This window comes from Alosa alosa, chromosome 6 (assembly GCF_017589495.1).
Source record: "Alosa alosa isolate M-15738 ecotype Scorff River chromosome 6, AALO_Geno_1.1, whole genome shotgun sequence".
NCBI lineage: Eukaryota > Metazoa > Chordata > Actinopteri > Clupeiformes > Clupeidae > Alosa > Alosa alosa.
In genome coordinates this window covers 13,527,936-13,548,345 of record NC_063194.1, presented here as the reverse complement: position 1 = coordinate 13,548,345, position 20,410 = coordinate 13,527,936, and the positions used below count along the sequence as shown (strand labels likewise).

Here is a 20,410-nt window from a genome sequence, read left to right as displayed (position 1 = left end):
TTCAAAGAAGAATAAGCACTTTCAGTTGAAGAGGAACTGTCTGCTACTGCAGGAGACTAAAGTCATTATCTTATGCTGTTCTCAATTATTAAACATTTACGGTAAAAAAGCATACATGTTAATGAAATATTGATGAGATATTTGAGGGCATAATAATTTACATATTACCTTAACAAAAAATCTTAAATTAATGAAAATATAGCCTACCTATATGTGCAAGGTAAATGTATTGATCATATATATTCACCCTGAGGCTATAGAGTATGCAGTACATGCGAGGCAAACACGGAGGTATTTTGTTGTGGTTCTCAATGTTCCAACGAAATGTGGCATGTGGTTACCCATGAATAACTGCTGTGGGTATGTTATGTTAGATATGGGGTGTTGTAATATCATTGGAAAGCAAAATGTCACACACACACACACATACAAACCATATAGGTTTTCAGTCACACACATGTCGTGCTGTCTGGAAATAGGCTATATTATATTTCCTCAAACTGTACTTGCCTGTTCAGTTAGACAAGTATAAAGAGTGTGTTACATCCTCTTTTTGTTGGTCTTAACTCCATTTGACTGTCTGCCATGTTGTGTAAGGAAGGAGCATGTCTCCAGGCCTAACCTACAGTATAAATCAGGGCTTATAGGCCTTGTTCTCATTCAGACTGATTCTGGCTGGTAAAAAATGGACAAAAGAAGTGGACTATTGTATAAATGAGCCTGTCATCTCTTGCTCAACATACCTGTGCAGTTAGCAAATCAACACAGGAAACAATTGAATGATTTAATTGGTACAAGTGAATTTATTTATATCAATAATAATAATCCTTGGAATTACGAAAGGATGGGGAGTTGGGGTGGACTACCCAACCCCCCTGCAATGGTGCAGGGATTATTCTGCCCTGTAGTGCACACATTGCCTACAAAGAGAAAATCAAACTTCCTCTTACACTTGCAAATGGAGCTCCAAATGGAAATCCAGGTGGAACTGAAAAAATAATCCAGTGCTTCTGGTGTATTAATGTTTTGGAGAGCTGGGGTGGACTACCCAGCCCCCCTGCAACGGTGCAGGGATTATTTTGCCCTGTAGTGCACACATTGCATATTCAACTACAAATTTACATATCTCCATTCTTGGTCTTTTGTATCCTTTAGTGAACATGAAATCCAGACATCATCAATGGCAAACGACTTCAAAAGTACCTATATGGTTTTGGGGAGCTGGGGTGGACTACCCAACTCCCCTGCAATGGTGCAGGGATTATTCTGCCCTTTAGTGCACACATTGCTGGAAAAGACTAACAATTAATTAATTAACCTCCAGCAGTCCTACAAGTGCAAATCCAGGTGCCATGGAACATGAGGTATCCGGGTCAGGGGTATCCATGATTTTGAGGTGCTGTGGTGGATGGCCCCCAGATTATTTTGTCCCAGAATGCACCTGTGGCTCAACAAATCCTGGCAATGCAATGTTGTCCTCCCATATTTGAATGGTTCCTACAACCATGAATCAATAGGAGTGACAGTTATCAGGATGATCTGAAGAGTTTGGTTTCAAAACGCTATGAATCCATTTTTGAAAACATGAATAAGTCATGTTATTTAATTGTGTATTTCAGGTAATATTAAATATTAAAATTGCAGTTTTGTTGTTTTGATTGAGTAAAGATAAATCAAGTAACAATACTCAATTACATTTCCACAGAAATTACTTGGAAAACAAAATAAAAAAAATGATTTATGAAAATTCATTAAAATGGAGGATATAGTGTTTTGGAACCAAACTCTTCATTTGTTCTCCTGATAATCTGAGGAACCAAACACATTATTTAGTTATTTTACCATTTAGGCTTTATAAAGAAATATAAAGAAAATCAATGGGCAACAATCTACTGTAGAGTAGACTGTGAATCTGTATCATACTCACCTTACTGTTCCCGTAATGCATGTCTCAGGCCTGTATGTAGCAGTTGAATCTCTGTCCATCGCTTCTTCTGGGCAAGCAGTGTTGGAAGGCCATCACTTCCATGTTGCAAAACTGAAAAGGTTTCTGTCTTTTGGGGAGCAGGGGTGGACTACCCAGCCCTTCTACAGTGGTGCAGGGATTATGCTGCCCTAAAATGTGGTCACTGACTGCCTCGGGAAAAAAATACAGCAACAGGAAATATACTATCCACTTATGCTTGAACAAGGTTCTCCCTTAGTACAACCCAGCCCCCTGTAATGGTGCAGGGATTATTCTATAAAAAATATTTTAGAAGAATCTATAGATTTGAAGAGCTGGGGTGGACTGCCCAACTCTCCTACAGTGGTGCAGGGATTATTCTGCCCTGACGTGCACTCACTGCCTCACAAATAAATACAGCCATAGGAAACATAATATCCACATAATGCTTGAACATTGATCTCCCTCCTCAGTACATGTACAGAAAACTAAAGCTGAAACAGTAATCCTGTGTTTCAGATGTACTGTATCACTGTTTAGGGAGCTGGGGTGGACTACCCAGCCCCCCTGCAATGGTGCAGGGATTATTCTGCACTGTAGTGCACACATTGCTTTTCAGACTCAACTACATAGATCCTTATCTTTGTAACATTTGTTTCCCTCATTGTAATGACCATAAACCCAGGTATCAAAAAGTGCAAAAGAATCCAGCATTTCAGGTGTAATGGTTTGGAGTAGCTGGGGTGGACTACCCAGCCCCCCTTGCCAAGGTGCGGGGATTATTCTGCCCCAGAATGCACCTGTGGCTCAATACATCCAGCCACTGCAATGTTGTACTCCCATGTGCAAAAGCATATGCACATCCTGCATCCATGAAGCTGTGGTGAAACCCCTTCTGCAGCCAGTGCTGAATGTGCACCAGTAGCTCCTCCCTGAAGCAGATGGTGCTCACAATGATGGTCTACAGCCCCTATCCACAGCAGCATGGAGATTCTAAGTGTAGAAATCCTGGATGACGAAAAAGATCCACTCGGGGAGTAAAACTCAGGATCTTCCAAGGTTCCAATTTTTGACGGATGGTCTGTTCTGCTGACGATCTGAGGAGCCAAGACGCCAAACCATATTTAATTTAGGCATCATGTTAAAAAGAAGTGACTAGCAACCTCACAGAGAAGATTGTGAATCAGTATCAGACACACCTTACTGTTCCTCCGATGCAGTCCATGTCACAGCCCTCTTGAAGCTGAATCTCTGTCCATAGCTTCCTATAGGCCAGCAGGTTTGGAAGGCCAACACTTTCATGATGTGATTATGTCCTTTGGAGAGCTGGGGTGGACTACCCAACCCCCCTACAGTACATGTAAACACCCAAAACTCCAGGTGTCAAGCCGCTGAAAGAGTAATCCAGTACTTAAAATATGTTTTGGGGAGCTGGGGTGGACTACCCAGCCCCCCTGCAATAGTGCAGGGGTTATTCTGCCCTGTAGTGCACACATTGCATTTCAGATTCTAGCACAAGACCATACCTTCTTCTCATCCTTGCCCGTTTATGTCCTCAGAGAATATCAGTAAATGCCAAAAATCCAGATGTTGTCACAAACAAAATTAATCCAGTGTTTTAGAGGTATAGATTGTGGTGCAGGGATCATTTTGCCCTAAAGTGCACTGCATGCCTCAAAAATGAAATAATGCAGCCATAGGAAATATAATATTATGCTTCCAAATGGATCTCCCTCAGTATGTGTAAACAACCAAAAATCTGTCAAGGAGTTGAAAGAGTAATCCAGTGCTTTAAATGTATTTGAGGAGCTGGGGTGGACTACCCACCCCCCTGCAATGGTGCAGGGATTATTCTGCCCTGCACACACAATGCTTTTCAGACATAATTGTCTACTGTAGATCCTTAAGGAAGTGGTATACTCCTCCATGCACATTTGCGTGTGTCAAAGACATACATCATTGATGCACGGTCACAATTGTTGGGAGGCACATGACACCTCGTGCATGCCGCGTTGATGACACAATTCTCATCACCACGCGTCGCACACTGGACACAAACACAGGATTATACCATGTCCTTTATCCTTGAACATTGGTATCCCTCAGTGTAATAACAGTAAATCCAGGTATCAAAAAGTACAAATAAATAATCCAGCATTTCAAGTGTAATGGTTTGGAGTAGCTGGGGTGGACTACCCAGCCCCCCTGCCAAGGTGCGGGGATTATTCTGCCCCAGAATGCACCTGTGGCTCAATACATCCAGCCACTGCAATGTTGTACTCCCATGTGCAAAAGCATATGCACATCCTGCATCCATGAAGCTGTGGTGAAACCCCTTCTGCAGCCAGTGCTGAATGTGCACCAGTAGCTCCTCCCTGAAGCAGATGGTGCTCACAATGATGGTCTACAGCCCCTATCCACAGCAGCATGGAGATTTTCAGAAGAGGAATTCTGGACAATGAGGAAGATTCACATGGGGAGTAAAACTTTTTAGGATGGTCCAACAGAAGGGTAGTTCTCCTGACATCTGAGGAGCCAAAAACATATTTCATTTTTCATTTAGGCTTCATGCTAAATAAAGAAAAGCAATGGCTAGCAGCTTCAATTGGAGTAGATTGGGAATCAGTATCCTCGTACTTTGCTGCTTTTGGGATGAAGTCCCAGGCCTCTTGTAGTTGAAGTAGTTGAATATCTGTCCATTGTTTCCTCAAGGCCAGCAGTGTTAAAAGGCCAACACACACATTCATGTTGGGTCTCTGAGAGGGTTTCTGTCTTTTGGGGAGCTGAGGTGGACTACCCAACCCTCCTACAGTGGTGTAGGGATTATTCTGCCCTGAAGTGCATTCACTTATGCCTCAAATACACAGCCAGAGGATTTGAAGAGTCCCCATGCTTCACTTATTCTTGAACATGGACCTCCCTCAAATACAAACCTAAAATCCAGCTAATCAAGAAATTGAAACATGTACAGAAAACCAAAGCTGTACATATTCAGACGTTTCATGTATACTTTTGAGGAGCTGGGGTGGACTACCCAGCCCCTGCAATGGTGCAGGGATTATTCTGACCTGTAGTGCACACATTGCTTTTCAGACTCAACTACATAGATCCTTATCTTTTTCTCCTTAACATTTGTTTCCCTCATTGTAATAACAATAAATCCAGGTATCAAAAAAGTGCAAAAAAATAATCAGCATTTCAGGTGTAATGGTTTTGGGGAACTGGGGTGGACTACCCAGCCCCCTTGCCAAGGTGCAGGGATTATTCTGCCCCAGAATGCACCTGTGGCTCAATAATCCAGCCACTGCAATGTTGTACCCCATGTGCAAAAGCATATGCACATCCTGCATCCATGAAGCTGTGGTGAAACCCCTTCTGCAGCCAGTGCTGAATGTGCACCAGTAGCTCCTCCCTGAAGCAGATGGTGCTCACAATGATGGTCTACAGCCCCTATCCACAGCATCATGGAGATTCTAAGTGTAGAAATCCTGGATGACTAAAAAGATCCACTCGGGAGTAAAACTCAGGATCTTCCAAGGTTCCAATTTTTGACGGATGGTCTGTTCTGCTGACGATCTGAGGAGCCAAGGCATATTAAACCATATTTAATTTAGGCATCATGTTAAAAAAGAAGTGACTAGCAACCTCACAGAGAAGATTGTGAATCAGTATCAGACACACCTTACTGTTCCTCCGATGCAGTCCATGTCACAGCCCTCTTGAAGCTGAATCTCTGTCCATAGCTTCCTATAGGCCAGCAGGTTTGGAAGGCCAACACTTTCATGATGTGATTATGTCCTTTGGAGAGCTGGGGTGGACTACCCAACCCCCCTACAGTACATGTAAACACCCAAAACTCCAGGTGTCAAGCCGCTGAAAGAGTAATCCAGTACTTAAAATATGTTTTGGGGAGCTGGGGTGGACTACCCAGCCCCCCTGCAATAGTGCAGGGGTTATTCTGCCCTGTAGTGCACACATTGCATTTCAGATTCTAGCACAAGACCATACCTTCTTCTCATCCTTGCCCGTTTATGTCCTCAGAGAATATCAGTAAATGCCAAAAATCCAGATGTTGTCACAAACAAAATTAATCCAGTGTTTTAGAGGTATAGATTGTGGTGCAGGGATCATTTTGCCCCAAAAGTGCACTGCATGCCTCCAAAATGAAATAATGCAGCCATAGGAAATATAATATTATGCTTCCAAATGGATCTCCCTCAGTATGTGTAAACAACCAAAAATCTGTCAAGGAGTTGAAAGAGTAATCCAGTGCTTTAAATGTATTTGAGGAGCTGGGGTGGACTACCCACCCCCCTGCAATGGTGCAGGGATTATTCTGCCCTGCACACACAATGCTTTTCAGACATAATTGTCTACTGTAGATCCTTAAGGAAGTGGTATACTCCTCCATGCACATTTGCGTGTGTCAAAGACATACATCATTGATGCACGGTCACAATTGTTGGGAGGCACATGACACCTCGTGCATGCCGCGTTGATGACACAATTCTCATCACACGCCACGTGCGCGGGACACAAACACAGGATTATACCATGTCCTTTATCCTTGAACATTGGTATCCCTCAGTGTAATAACAGTAAATCCAGGTATCAAAAAGTACAAATAAATAATCCAGCATTTCAAGTGTAATGGTTTGGAGTAGCTGGGGTGGACTACCCAGCCCCCCTGCCAAGGTGCGGGGATTATTCTGCCCCAGAATGCACCTGTGGCTCAATACATCCAGCCACTGCAATGTTGTACTCCCATGTGCAAAAGCATATGCACATCCTGCATCCATGAAGCTGTGGGTGAAACCCTTCTGCAGCCAGTGCTGAATGTGCACCAGTAGCTCCTCCCTGAAGCAGATGGTGCTCACAATGATGGTCTACAGCCCCTATCCACAGCAGCATGGAGATTTTCAGAAGAGGAATTCTGGACAATGAGGAAGATTCACATGGGGAGTAAAACTTTTTAGGATGGTCCAACAGAAGGGTAGTTCTCCTGACATCTGAGGAGCCAAAAACATATTTCATTTTTCATTTAGGCTTCATGCTAAATAAAGAAAAGCAATGGCTAGCAGCTTCAATTGGAGTAGATTGGGAATCAGTATCCTCGTACTTTGCTGCTTTTGGGATGAAGTCCCAGGCCTCTTGTAGTTGAAGTAGTTGAATATCTGTCCATTGTTTCCTCAAGGCCAGCAGTGTTAAAAGGCCAACACATTCATGTTGGGTCTCTGAGAGGGTTTCTGTCTTTTGGGGAGCTGAGGTGGACTACCCAACTCTCCTACAGTGGTGTAGGAATTATTCTGCCCTGAAGTGCATTCACTGCCTCAAATACACAGCCAGAGGATGCGTCCCCATGCTTCACTTATGCTTGAACATGGACCTCCCTCAATACAAACCTAAAATCCAGCTGTCAAGAAACTGAAAGAGTAATCCAATGTACATATTCAGACGTATTCATATTTTGAGGAGCTGGGGTGGACTACCCAGCCCCCCTGCAATGGTGCAGGGATTATTCTGACCTGTAGTGCACACATTGCTTTTCAGACTCAACTACATAGATCCTTATCTTTTTCTCCTTAACATTTGTTTCCCTCAGTGTAATAACAATACATCCAGGTATCAAAAAGTGCAAGAAAAAATAATCCAGTGTTTTAGGTGTATCGGTGGATTTGGGGAACTGGGGTGGACTACCCAGCCCCCCTGCCAAGGTGCAGGGATTATTCTGCCCCAGAATGCACCTGTGGCTCTATAAATCTAGTCACTGCAATGTTGTACCCCCACATGTGAAAGGCGCCTGCATCCATGAAGCTTTGGTGAAACCCCCTCTAAATCCAGTGCTGAATGTGCACCCGTAGCTCCTCAGTGAAGCTGATGACACTCACTATGATGGTCTACGGACTCCTATCAACAGCATCATGGAGATTCACAGTAGAGGGATTCTGGACGACCAGGAAGATCATCTCGGGGAAGAAAAGTTCTCAGGCTGGTCCAAGGTTACATCCTTCAATGGATGGTCAGTTCTCGTGAAAATCTTAGGAGCCAAAAACATATTTCATTTATCATTTAAGCTTCATGTTTAGTATAAAAACCAACTTCACTTAGAGTAGATTGTCAGTATCATACGCACCTTAACACTCTCATGGTGCAGTCCCAAACCTCTAGTCTTGTACCTGAATTTCTGTCCATAGTTTCCTCAAGGCCAGCTTTGTGCAGAAATGCACTCACTGCCTCAAATATACAGCCATAGGAAATACAATATCCACTTAACCTTTTGCTTGAACATGGACCTCACTCATTGCGTCTAAACAACCAACAATCCAGGTGTCAATATTTTTGGTAGTTGGGGTGGACTACCCAGCCCCCCTGTAATGGTGCAGGGATTATTCTGCCCTCTAGTGCATCTATTGCCTCATGGACGTATAAACCCATATCCTTGCCAGTTTACATCCTTCAGTGAATATCAATAATAAAAATCCAGGTATTATGAAGTGCAAAGGCAATAATCCAGTGTTTCAAATTGATCAATGTTTTGGGAAGCTGGGGTGGACTATCCAGCCCGCCATGCAATGGTGCAGGGATTATTCTGCCCTTTAATGCACCTATTGCTTGACAAATACTGTACAAACAAAGACCAACAAGTTTTCATTAATACTCAAAAAATGCAACAGCATTAATACTCAAAAATACAGCAGCATTATTATCATTTCCCATCCTTGAAAATAGACTTCTGTGTGTAACAACATGATCAATACCTCTAGAACTTCATACACCAACACATAGGCCTACACAGTCAGCTGCATGACAGAGAAATCCAGTCACTTATGCACTCCAGCCTGGCTGCTCCAGTCCTGTCAGTCAAACGACACCTGTAGAGCAACTGCTGTTTGCTGAGGAGCTGTTCAGGGAAGTAGGCTAATGATGACATCCATCAGGCATGCTGAACATCTAAGGAGATGCAAGGTCCCAGCTGAAGGTAATTGTTTTTTTCCCCTTTGTCAGAACAGTTTTAAGGAAAAAGGAACTCACTCCATGAAAAGAGATGCGAGTTGGACTAATGCTGTTGTAGGCCTATGTCAGAATTCAGCTATAGCAGACAAAAATATCTGCCAATTTGTTTTTAAATAGTATTCCTTAAGAACACATAGACAGGTTATAATTGTATCTAATGAAATCAGTACTCTGAATATTGTCCAAATCAACCACTAACCTATGTTCAGCATAATGGAGAAACATCCCTGTGTGTCATATTATGAAATGAGCAGAGCCATATAGATAGAGAGTTGTGACATCTCCATTGACGCTAATGTTCCATTTTTTTTCCAACAATGGCGGCTAATGGAAGCCTCAAATAGTTCCCAGAAGTTAACAATTAATAATAGCAGCAGTGCAGTTACAGCAGTATAGACTGTTTGTAGCCAACATTTCAGACTCAGATTTACATTATTGGCTCATCCGAATAACAATAATAACAGTGATAACAATAATAGTAGTAAAGTAATAGTATTAATAACCTAATTATAATAACTATTTATGTATCGACTATGACAGCTTTTCTGCTGCTCAGTTTTTATCAGTTCCTTATCAAATAAATTAAAAGGCGCACTCCCCGCCACAAAATTGGCAGCTGATTCAAACACTACCTAAACAACCTCTTAAAAGCTTGAAATTTGGTATGTATGCTCCTTGGGTGATCCTAAGACATCCTAGAAGGGGTGCCCAAAAAAATCTCAAACAGGAATTGAGTTTTTAAAGAAATTGAAAAATGTTGCGCTCCCCGCCACAAATTTGGCAGCTAATTCAATCACCACCTAAACAACCTCTTAAAAGCTTATATATTCCTTGGGTGACCCTAAGACATCATAGAAGGGGTGATCAAACATATCTCAAACAGGAAGTGAGATTTTGAAGAAATTCAAAATGGCCACCCATATAATTGACAGCTGATTCAGAGGCCACTTAAACAACCTCCTAAAGCTTGAAATTTGATATATGTCCCTTGGGTGATCCTACGTAATCCTGGAAGATTGCTCCAAGAAATCTCAAACGGGAAGTGAATTTTTAAAGAAATTGAAAAAAGGCTGCACTGCCTATCCACACAATTGGCAGCTATTTCAAAGGCCACCTAAACAACCTCCTAAAATCATGAAATTAGGTATATGTGTCATAGATATGTCTCTGTTTTAAGCAGACAATACGGCTACACTATGGCTATATCCACCTATTGTCTCAAGGATACTATAAACACAGACAGTCAAGCACCTCAGGCAGACCTCAAAAAACATACAATTAAGCACACATGTCCCCTACAACTTCTTAAGACACAGTAAAACACCACACTAGATTACATTAGTCCTACTCTACATACTGCATATTTGCATCTGTTCACATGCTCTGGCACATTGGCATAATACTGTGCAAGGCAACCCAGCATCCTGGCATCGGCACTTTCGAGAGCAGAGAGGCTCACCTTTGCTGCCACATTTAAGAGGTTCTCTACATACTTTGGCTGCCTCTGGTAAAAGTGTCCATAAAGGTGTCCAAAAATCATCTAATTTGGTCCATCCATATTTTTCAGGAGAAGGCACTGACTGGGTAGCCTGCAGACCTTTGGACCAAATGCTAGCTTGGTACACTGCTCTATTTGAATGCTGTATCAGTGCAGCCTGTGTGGGAGGAATATTTTCCATTGAGAGACATATTTGAGAAAACAAGTCCTTCCTGAGATCATTGACTTTCATGATTTTTATCAGAAGAACACCGCGTGTACTTCTCCAGCATGCAAACATGTTTGATTCCTGGCTAAGCAGTTGAAAAGGATTTGCTGTCATAGCAATGAAGGCATCCTTTACTTCTGGAAATAGTTTCCATGCTGCCCACCCTTTAGAACAGGGGTCTCAAACACCAGGCCCGCGGGCCGGAATTGGCGTATGTCAAATAATGTAATAATGTAATCCGGCCCTTGAGACTTTTTAATTGTGACAAACAACGATATTGATTAAAATAGACGATAGTTCCAAGTACGGTGACAAATCTCATTTGTACTCTGCTCCACTATGTGCTAGACATCCAGAGCTTCATTTAAACCCAAAATCGCTGCGCAAAGTTTTTTAGGAAATACTTGTATTACACGCGAGAATGTGATGAAGTCTTAGGTAGGCTATGTAGGCTATGTTATTATGACCGCCGCGCAGCGAAGCGGCGGTCATATAGGTTTAGTCAGATTTTTTTCTTTTTTTTTTTTTTTTTTTCGCATGCCCAAATTTCCGTCAATGATTCCCGGACACTGAAAGACCGGGGTACACGAAACTTGGTGGGCATGTAACCCCACATGGATAGCATGGAACCATCGTTTTTCGTTTTGATCTGTAGCCCCCCCGCTGGACTGGACCCCCCGAAAGGAGGGTAGGGCAGACACAGTTTTCTGTGAATATCTCGAAAACCGTAGGGTTTAGGAGGACCTTTTTTTTTTTGTATGTTGATCTCAAGGGGCCATGTCAACCCATTCCATAACCACTCATTTCATGTATAGCGCCACCTAGTTAAACACAAAAAAGTAAAAATGAGGTGTTGTAATTGAAGGTATCTGTGACCTAACATAGTCAAAACTGCATGAAATTGGAAGTGTAGGATCATTATGACACCCTCTGTATGCACGCCAAGTTTTGTGAAATTCCGTTCATGGGGGGCCACACAATAAATTAATTTATGTTACTATACACCAACTGGCCTGTAGGTGGCCGGAGACAGTTTTCTGTGAATATCTCGAGAACCGTAGGGCCTAGGAGGTCCACCTTTTTTTATGTATGTTGGTCTTAAGGGGGCATGTCAACCCATCCCATTACCACTTATTTCATGTATAGCGCCACCTAGTTAAAAATTAAAAAGCAAAAAATTAGGTGTTTTCATCACAATATCTCTGGCTGACAAGGTCAAAACTGCACGAAATTAAAAGTGTAGGATCAGTTTGACACCCTCCGAATGCATGCCAAGTTTTGTGTACTTTCGTTCATGGGGGGCCTTAAAATAAAATAATTTATGTGTACATTTAGTGACGATACCAACAAGGATTCCCCGGACACTGAAAGACCGGGTACACAAAACTTGGTGGGCATGTACCCCACATGGATAGCATGGAACCGTCATTCTTCGTTTTGATCTGTAGCCCCCCCCCCCGCTGGACTGGACCCCCGAAGGAGGGGGCAGACACAGTTCTCTGTGAATATCTTGAGAACTGTAGGGTCTAGGATGACCAATTTTTTCCGTATGTTTGCCTCCAGGGGTCATGTTAACCCATTCCATGTGCACACATGTGCATAAACAGATACACACGCACACACATACATTTACAGTAATCATAATGTATGACACATACTCACACAGTAGACATATGTACGCATGCATGCACATGCACAAACACACATACGCAGGCAAACACACAAGCACGCATTATATACACACACACACCCACACACATAAACATAAATTTGTACACGCACACATGCACACAATTCAAGAATTTTTCCGTCATCTACTCCCTGAATTTTTGGTCATTGATACCGGGACACCCGAACCACCGGGTACATGAAATTTGGTGGGTATGTAGCCCCACTAGACTTTTACGGAAAAATTTCATTTTAGGCCCGGGGACCACCACCACGCACCCCCTCCCCGTGCTGGGCCCCCCTGAACCGCAAAAAAAAAAAAAAAATTTTTCCTAAATAACTACCTGAACCGTGGCACTGAGGATGAAGAATCTTTTTATGGTATGTTGGTCTCAAGGGCCCACATCAACCTGGCTCATAATCACTCATTTGTGATTTGCACCCCACCCCCTGGTAAAAAATGAAAATGCAATATTATTCTGCTTTAATCGCCCCTATCTTCAGTTAAGATGTTCAGAACTGCACCAAATTTTATGTGTATGATTGACCTGGCATTCTCTGGGGGTATGCCAAGTTTCGTAGAATTTCATCCATGGGGGTCTAAAAAAATTAGGTTATGTGTACATTTAGTGACTGTACACTCATTGGCCTGTAAATGGCGGTGCACACATATACACATGCACACACACAGGCACCCACATACTATCGGTATTAGAACGGCCGATACATAATTACAAATTCAGTAGGATTAAAAGAAAGCCAAAATAAATATTCATCATCATCATGGCTGCTTTTCAGTATTGGCGAGAAGTAGTCGTTTGTCCACTAGATGGCGCATCGTTGCAGTGAGACGTAATTTTGTTGGAAGTTAAAAGTGGGTTGGAAAAAACAATGGACGCTTCCTACAAGGACTGTAATTTACCGCAGCGAACATCTAATAAGGATAGGACGATGTTCACATGAAGTGTAATTCCCATTTCTTCTTGAAGCCGAAATAAATCTGAGGATGTTTATCGGACATGCTTGGTTTTTACTGCAGGTACGTTAATCTTGTAATATCAATAAGGACATAGGTAATGTTACCATTAGCGTTGGTTGAGTGATGGAGGCATTTGATTGATTGCATTTGTAGAAAACTATAAATGCGGTTATACCAAGCAAATGTATAGCAGCACTGTTTGTATCTTTCGACTGTCATTTATTGCACGTGCTACAAAATCATTCTGTGCAATGGAAGATTTACCAACGTTACACCGGTCTGATACAGTTTTGCCTATACATGCGTGAGACTGAGACGCCTGTTTATTTTGTTTTAAGTGCGTGCAGGGTGTGAGAGGGGAATCGATGTACTTTGATTACAGCTTGGTAGTTGTAGTCTGTGAAATTAAAAAGCACGTGTGTGTGAAGTATCCAAACAATGACACCTTCATTTCATTATGGCTGCTTTAGCAAAACACCTTAAGCTACTGTGTAGTGGGTCCCATTTAGAAGTGGCTACTTCATTCGCTTTCCTTGACTCATGGAGCTGCGTGAATGTTATTACAACTTTTGCCACGATATGACCGCTTAAGTCCGCTTGATACTGTAAGGCGAAGCCATTGGTTTCCAAAGGAGATTTTATTTGTGTCGCCAGCATAGCCTATTGACAATTTATGTTGTAAATAGGCCTACCTTATAATCCTACCTGTAGCTTAGGGAAGCTAACAGCTTTCTATTAGGATCTAGTTTGTTAGTTACCGCTTTTGTCATAACTCCCTGATGCATTTTGCATTTAGAATAGCCAGAGCGTGTATATCTCAATCGAAAATTAAACAATATCGGGTGCCTATGGACTAGGCTGGGAACCCAGCCTGATCTGCCCGCTATTTATTTTTGATTTCTTAAAAGATTGAGCTTGGTCTGATGAAAGCCAGACTAGCCATGGACCTCAGTTAAACAATGCAAGGGAACATGAATCAGCCTATATTTGCACCTAACAATAACGGACAAAAGCTCTTCAACTTTGGGTCCGCTAAAATGTGTATGAACAGTCTAGCGACGATTTCATCAAGGCCCATTTGGACATGTCAGTTATTTGCACCACTGGTTAGATGTAAAACAGCATTTTGTTTCAGACTAGGCTACTGTTACTTAATTTGTGCATTAACAATAATGTTTCAGACTACTGTTACTTAATTTGTGCATTGACAATAAAGTATTACATGAACTAAAGATGACTAAAATCTTATGTAGAAGAAGAAACATTCACAAAAAAATCCATCCATCCAAAATGACCTTTGTTTTTGATAGCTGTTGAAAACGGCATGGAACTGACAGAGATGTTTTTGTTTATAAATACATAAAAAATAAATAAATAAATAACATTATGCTGATACCTTTTGCTTTTCCCAAATACAATGTAGCCTACAGGTGTAAGTGACCTTTCATCAATCCAGTTGCAATGGATGAACTGTGATGAACTGCCCTACTTGTGATTGTTTAGAGATTTTAAAGGTTTTATAACAATGCTACATCTTCTTTGGCTATTCTACAATCTATTCACCTTTTCAGCACCAGTAGGCTACTTTCTGTGCAGCCGCACACACACACTCAGGCATGCCAAACAAGCATACACAAAAGTTTCAAGAGTGGGGGATGGAGTAAAATATGGAGACAAATTGAAGTGTGATTTATTTTCGCGCAACGGATGTACAGGACTGAGCGGCGGTCATATTTTGTACCGCTATCGGGTACATCTAGTTCACCTATTCTTAATCTGAAGGAGAATATCCTTTTGGAGATTATGATCGATCGTCTGAATGGAGGTGCGTCTGCGTGTATACGACGGTGTCCACTAAGCATACCATGCTTATTTCGACCCTCTGCCCAACATAGCTCGGAGGTTGCAGTGGTAATCGTGATGATAGTGTCCGTAATGGACATGGTACAGACAGCAGGGCTAGTAGAAATAGGGCTCTAAACTACAAAGTCACCCGCAATATGATGCGAACTTCTGGGTACTCAGATTACCCGCGATAGGAACTGATTTGACCAGAATACTATTGTAGCCCTTGTGGTTTAGAAACCATATACATCTTAGGTGTTGGTATCCATCTTAGGTGTTTTCCTGTTAATTTGTTATGTGGGTAATATGAAAAAAGGAAAGTAAACCTGCTCAAATATGTTCATCCAGTATTTATTGAAAGGTGCATAATTTCAGGTGCTTGCCATCCAGTGGCAAATTAGATGGCTAAATTTACCCCCTTCATAAACTTTTGTATTACTCAAAGATTTTTACATTTACAGTAGGACGTTATCTCTGACCACTTTCAAGCCATGGCCTTTTGAAATTTTGATAAAAATCCAATGGTGTTGCTTTCTTAACCCTGACGCCTATAGTTTGCCAGGTTTAAAAAAGTTATGAGAGGAAAATATTTTTATTTGGTGTGAAACACACACATACCTGTTTTTATGCTTTTCATTTGTTTTATAATTTGTATTAATATTTATTTTATCATTATTTTATTTATAAGCTAAGGTTGCAGCACAGGTGTCTAAAACTAGATAAAAACACTTGCACTTTCTGTTTGCAGTTTTGTGTGGTATTTGAAAAAAAGAACATTGCATTTTCAGAAATAGCCGGCCCTCCAATCAGATGACGTTGGCAAAATTGGCCCCCAGCTCATTTGAGTTTGAGACCCCTGCTTTAGAAGGAGTCTGCTGTTCCAGAGGTAGCCACCCCATTATCACATAGTACAGTTGTTCAACTACTTCCATCTAAAAGTTATCCGATTGTGTTCCATAGAGCCATCTCTATGTGTAACCCACTAAGCATCACAAACATCTCTCCATAACAGTCTGGATCTCTGAATCACTCCACTGAACCATTTTTGTAAATGTATATAGTGGTTGGTCAAATGCCATGGTTGGTCAAATGGTCAATGGTCAATGGCCGGAATTTAGGTGCTCTGTCAATTGTTTTACAACATTCATGCCATGTCTGACCATAGCAAAGCTGGCAGCTTTTTCATGAAAGAGAGGAAGGAGTGAGTTTCTAGCAGGTGGGTCAGACAGTTCAGGCTAAAGTGAAGCATCAGTTTGATTGCTCACCCCACTTTTCCTCCTCTGTTATTGCCCATGCTAAGTTCGGTTAACTTTTGGCACTAAGATGGCCTTTGGTTGACAAGTAACAGCTGGAATTGTAGTGTATACTTCTCTGGAAGACAGAGCATATATTTTTGCACTTTTTGAGCTGGCTGAATGTATATTTGCTCTCTAGCACCTCGGATCGGGAGGCGAGCGTGCTAGTAATTGAGCTAAAAGCCCAGGCTGCTAGTTCTCTCACTAGCTCGTCAAGGTATCATGAGGTTTACTCAATGTACATACTGCACAGCTAAATACTAGCTGGCTACCGTTACTGTAGTACAGAGGTTCCCAAACTGTGAGGCGAGCCTCCCCTGGGGGGCGCCAAATAATTTGAGGGGAGGCGCGGAAGGTTGATTCAAAAAAGAAGGAAAAACGTTTATTTCATGTTAGAACTATCTATGTTTTTTTTTCAATGATTATGTAATTGACAACATTATAAAATCGAAATAAATCATAGAAGAGATGCATACTAAATCTTTGGGATAGTGGAAAGTATTATTGATCCCTATCCTGAGTGAGAATGTATATGTGCCAAACCTCATAACGTAATTTAGCAACAGTGCCGCCAGCCGAGCTAGCTGCAAGTTACTAGTGCGGATTTGTACACGCAGCCTTACAACACTGTTTACAGCTCTTCGAGTCATGGTAAAATTTATTTTTTGGTACATAGCTAATTTAGATAAACTTATGGTGTGGGTGCTTGCGTTCATTTAGGAATCCGCTGCCTTGGTTTGTATAGAAATGAATATTAAGTGGCAGATACACGTAAGAGGTTGGACATACGTGACGGTAATATGTGACGTTCCGATAGCTAACTTGCTGTAAAATGGACAGATTTGTCACATTTTATTGCTGCACGGCCCGAGCCTGATATGGGCAACAAAGCCAAACGTCAAAAATATGATGAAAACTCATTTCATTCTATAGCATAGTATAGCACCGATTTAAGTGGCTTAACTGAAGTGAATATCATTAGGGGCGCAGAGGTGTCACTGTTTTCAGAGGGGAGGCCCACATTGTTTGAGTTTAGGAACCCATGCTGTAGTACAAATCAAAATTTCATAGCTTCTAATGTTATTGCCGAAATAACGGTACAGTACCCCCCAGGAAGCCCCACAGATTCACAAATACGCACCCCAGGTGATCATGGGGACACAATTAGCCTAGGGATGCCTTTGTTTGCCTAGATTTAGCTTGATAATTGGAACCCAGCTAGTGGTTCTACATTGGAACATACTTTTGAAAATTATTAAGTGATTCTTCCAAAAGTTTTTAAAAATATTTATGTTATGCATACATAAATAATTAACTTCTCAGATGAGGATTCATTTGGGGAGTCATGTCATTCTGACCATTTTAAGCCTGTTTTCCTCCCTTTAAAGCTGTATAAAAGGCATGTAAGATTATTTTCAGGGGTTATCTTGCACATATTATTTGTTAACCATCTCTATATATATCAAATGTAAAATAATAAAGTAGCAGAATAAACCATGATGCCCAACTATGTAATGTTTTATTATCCTTGGGTCGTTTTAGGCGGCCATCTTGGATTTTCCCTTAAAAAATGACCTAAACGAACCAGAAATTTTGGGCACCCCTTCTCAAATGATGAGATACATCATAAAGAGTGTTTGTACCAATTTTGGTGCTTCTATCCACCGCGTAACGATTAGGCCCTTTTTTGTTGATAATCCCCCCTACTATCTAGGCTATGGAAGTGGTTTAATTTTAAAAAGGGCAGTAAAAGTGGGATAAAGTGCAACTGCTTCCCCAAAACAGTTCCTCCATAACTGTGGATTTAATTGTTTGATATGTGGATAACTTTCAGTGGACTAAACACATAAAAGGTAAGATTTTGTTATCACAAAGCTACAGTAGCTGGTTCGTTAAATATGGCGAATCCATTTAGGGGAATAAATCCTAATAAATAGTACATAACTTTAAACACAGCAACTGGCCTTGCTTACAAGCAACCCAATATTTCTGCATACAGCTCTGGAAAAAATTAAAGAGACCACTGCACATTTTTCTGATGTCATCCTACGGTTGCTGAGTGACATTCAAATGAGTTCATGATGATATTCAAATTTGCAGTGGCCTCTTAATTTTGAATATGACCGTTAACTCATTCGAATGTCACTCAGAAACCATAGGACGATATCAGATTCCTTTTTTCCAGAGCTGTGTGTCTCCATGCTGATTATAATTATTTTGCTATACTACTTAATCTAGTGGCCTAGCCTGTTTAAAATTAAATTCTGTCCCAGATTTTGGATATCTAAGCCTGTATAATATTTACAATAATGATTATATTCTTTCACATTTCATCCACTTACAGTATTTTCTGCTGATCACATCCAATGTAACACCAGTAGTGATCATATCTTTCATGTGAGTCTCTGCCAACATGGACTTCATTTCGAACTTGCAGGAGCAAACTACAGTTCATCCTTCTGTCCTCACTGTCCTGCTATGAAATGAGACACTTTATGCTCAAATGAGCCACAGAAGCACATCGCTGTGGCGACATCTACATAATTCAATATTGACATAACATTCCGTGTCTCTGACTGCATGGTTACAGTTTGGTAGTGGAAGAAGTTTAGGCAATGCCACATATGATGGATTTGGATACTAAATAGAAGGCCTATATCATAGTTGTGATTTATTCAAAGGCTCGAGGATGCAGCCAAGAGGATGAACAACTACTGTACATTGTTATTGTTATTGTTTTTGTTTTGTTTAAACAACTTGTTAAAGATGTTATCATATTTAAAAACTGCCATTCAAGATGATTTTATTTATTTATTCCTGTGTCACTAACACATATGTTGTTAAGATTACATTACATTTAGCAGACACTTTTTGACCAAAGTGCCTTACATACAGTATGTGAACTATATTACAAGGGATTAAATTGTCCCCGGAGCTACTTGGGGTTAAGTGCCTTGCTCAAGGGCACACACTGGAAGCACACAGTGGAAGCCGGGAATTGAACCGACAACGCTCAGGCTACTGCACGCTCGCCCAGGTCTTTAAACACTACACTACCCCCGCCCAGATGCCAACAAAGGCATCTCTGGCTGTCAAATAACACATAAACTGGCTGCACATCTGCCCTGTGAAATAGAGTGGCATAAGAAATTAGACATGGCAAAGCTGCCACACTACAAATCAACACCTATGGAACTCCTCTTGCCAAACATATTACTTGCCCAATCACTGTCTGAACAGACTCTAGGGCAACCTGCAGCTCCCTGGCTTTCTCTAAAAATGGAAGTTATAAAATATTTCTAACAATTTCATATAGTTGTTAAGCTTCAAGCTGTCCCAACACATTAACAAATAGTGGTAATATTGTACTGTACAATACAGCATATATGCAAGTATGCCATGCCTGAGGCTAATAAAGATGGAGATGTTTAAACTGATTTCTTTTAAAGGATTCCGATATATTTGCGGTCCCAGACAGATTTATTTTTATTTCTGGTAAAAAAAAATGGCCCTTTTAAGATAAAAGGGTGCCCTGCCTTATAAGATGATCCATCCTTTAGGAATTTATAAAGAAATAACAGTAAGAGAGATGTGATAACATTGTCTCAGACTCTCTCATACATTGTCTCTCTCTCAAAACCCTTAAACTGGTACACACACACTACCATCACTCTCTCTCTCACACACACACACACACACACACACACACACACACTCACTCACTCACTCACTCACTCACACACACACATGCACACACACATTCTACCATATCCTGTATAGCAGAGTCAAAATTGCCTCAAAAATACCTAACATATGATGAACAAACATGAACTGATGCATACTCTACACTGCATGATTACCCATGACCCATCCTCTGCACCCCCTTCAGTCTCTGTTGTGGCCAATGCATTGACTGTGTGGAGGCCGAGGGTTGATTGTTTACATTTACTTACACTTA

General features: G+C 41.2%; 2 long non-coding RNA genes across 3 annotated transcripts; both read right to left on the bottom strand.

Moving 5' to 3' along the window:
* Nucleotides 1–798: 798 nt before the first annotated feature.
* LOC125296527 lies at nucleotides 799–3,970 on the bottom strand. The gene is made up of 3 exons (XR_007193781.1): nucleotides 3,145–3,970; nucleotides 1,928–3,042; nucleotides 799–1,497 (listed from the first exon to the last, which is right to left on the bottom strand). It is a non-coding gene; the product is annotated as an uncharacterized LOC125296527 (long non-coding RNA).
* Nucleotides 3,971–6,766: 2,796 nt separating this feature from the next.
* LOC125296528 lies at nucleotides 6,767–18,934 on the bottom strand. 2 transcript variants are annotated; one of them, XR_007193783.1, is made up of 6 exons: nucleotides 18,795–18,934; nucleotides 8,704–8,896; nucleotides 8,079–8,567; nucleotides 7,834–7,982; nucleotides 7,065–7,369; nucleotides 6,767–6,954 (listed from the first exon to the last, which is right to left on the bottom strand). It is a non-coding gene; the product is annotated as an uncharacterized LOC125296528 (long non-coding RNA). The 2 variants fall into 2 exon arrangements; XR_007193782.1 differs by having other exon boundaries at nucleotides 7,065–7,982.
* Between the last annotated feature and the right edge of the window lie 1,476 nt (nucleotides 18,935–20,410).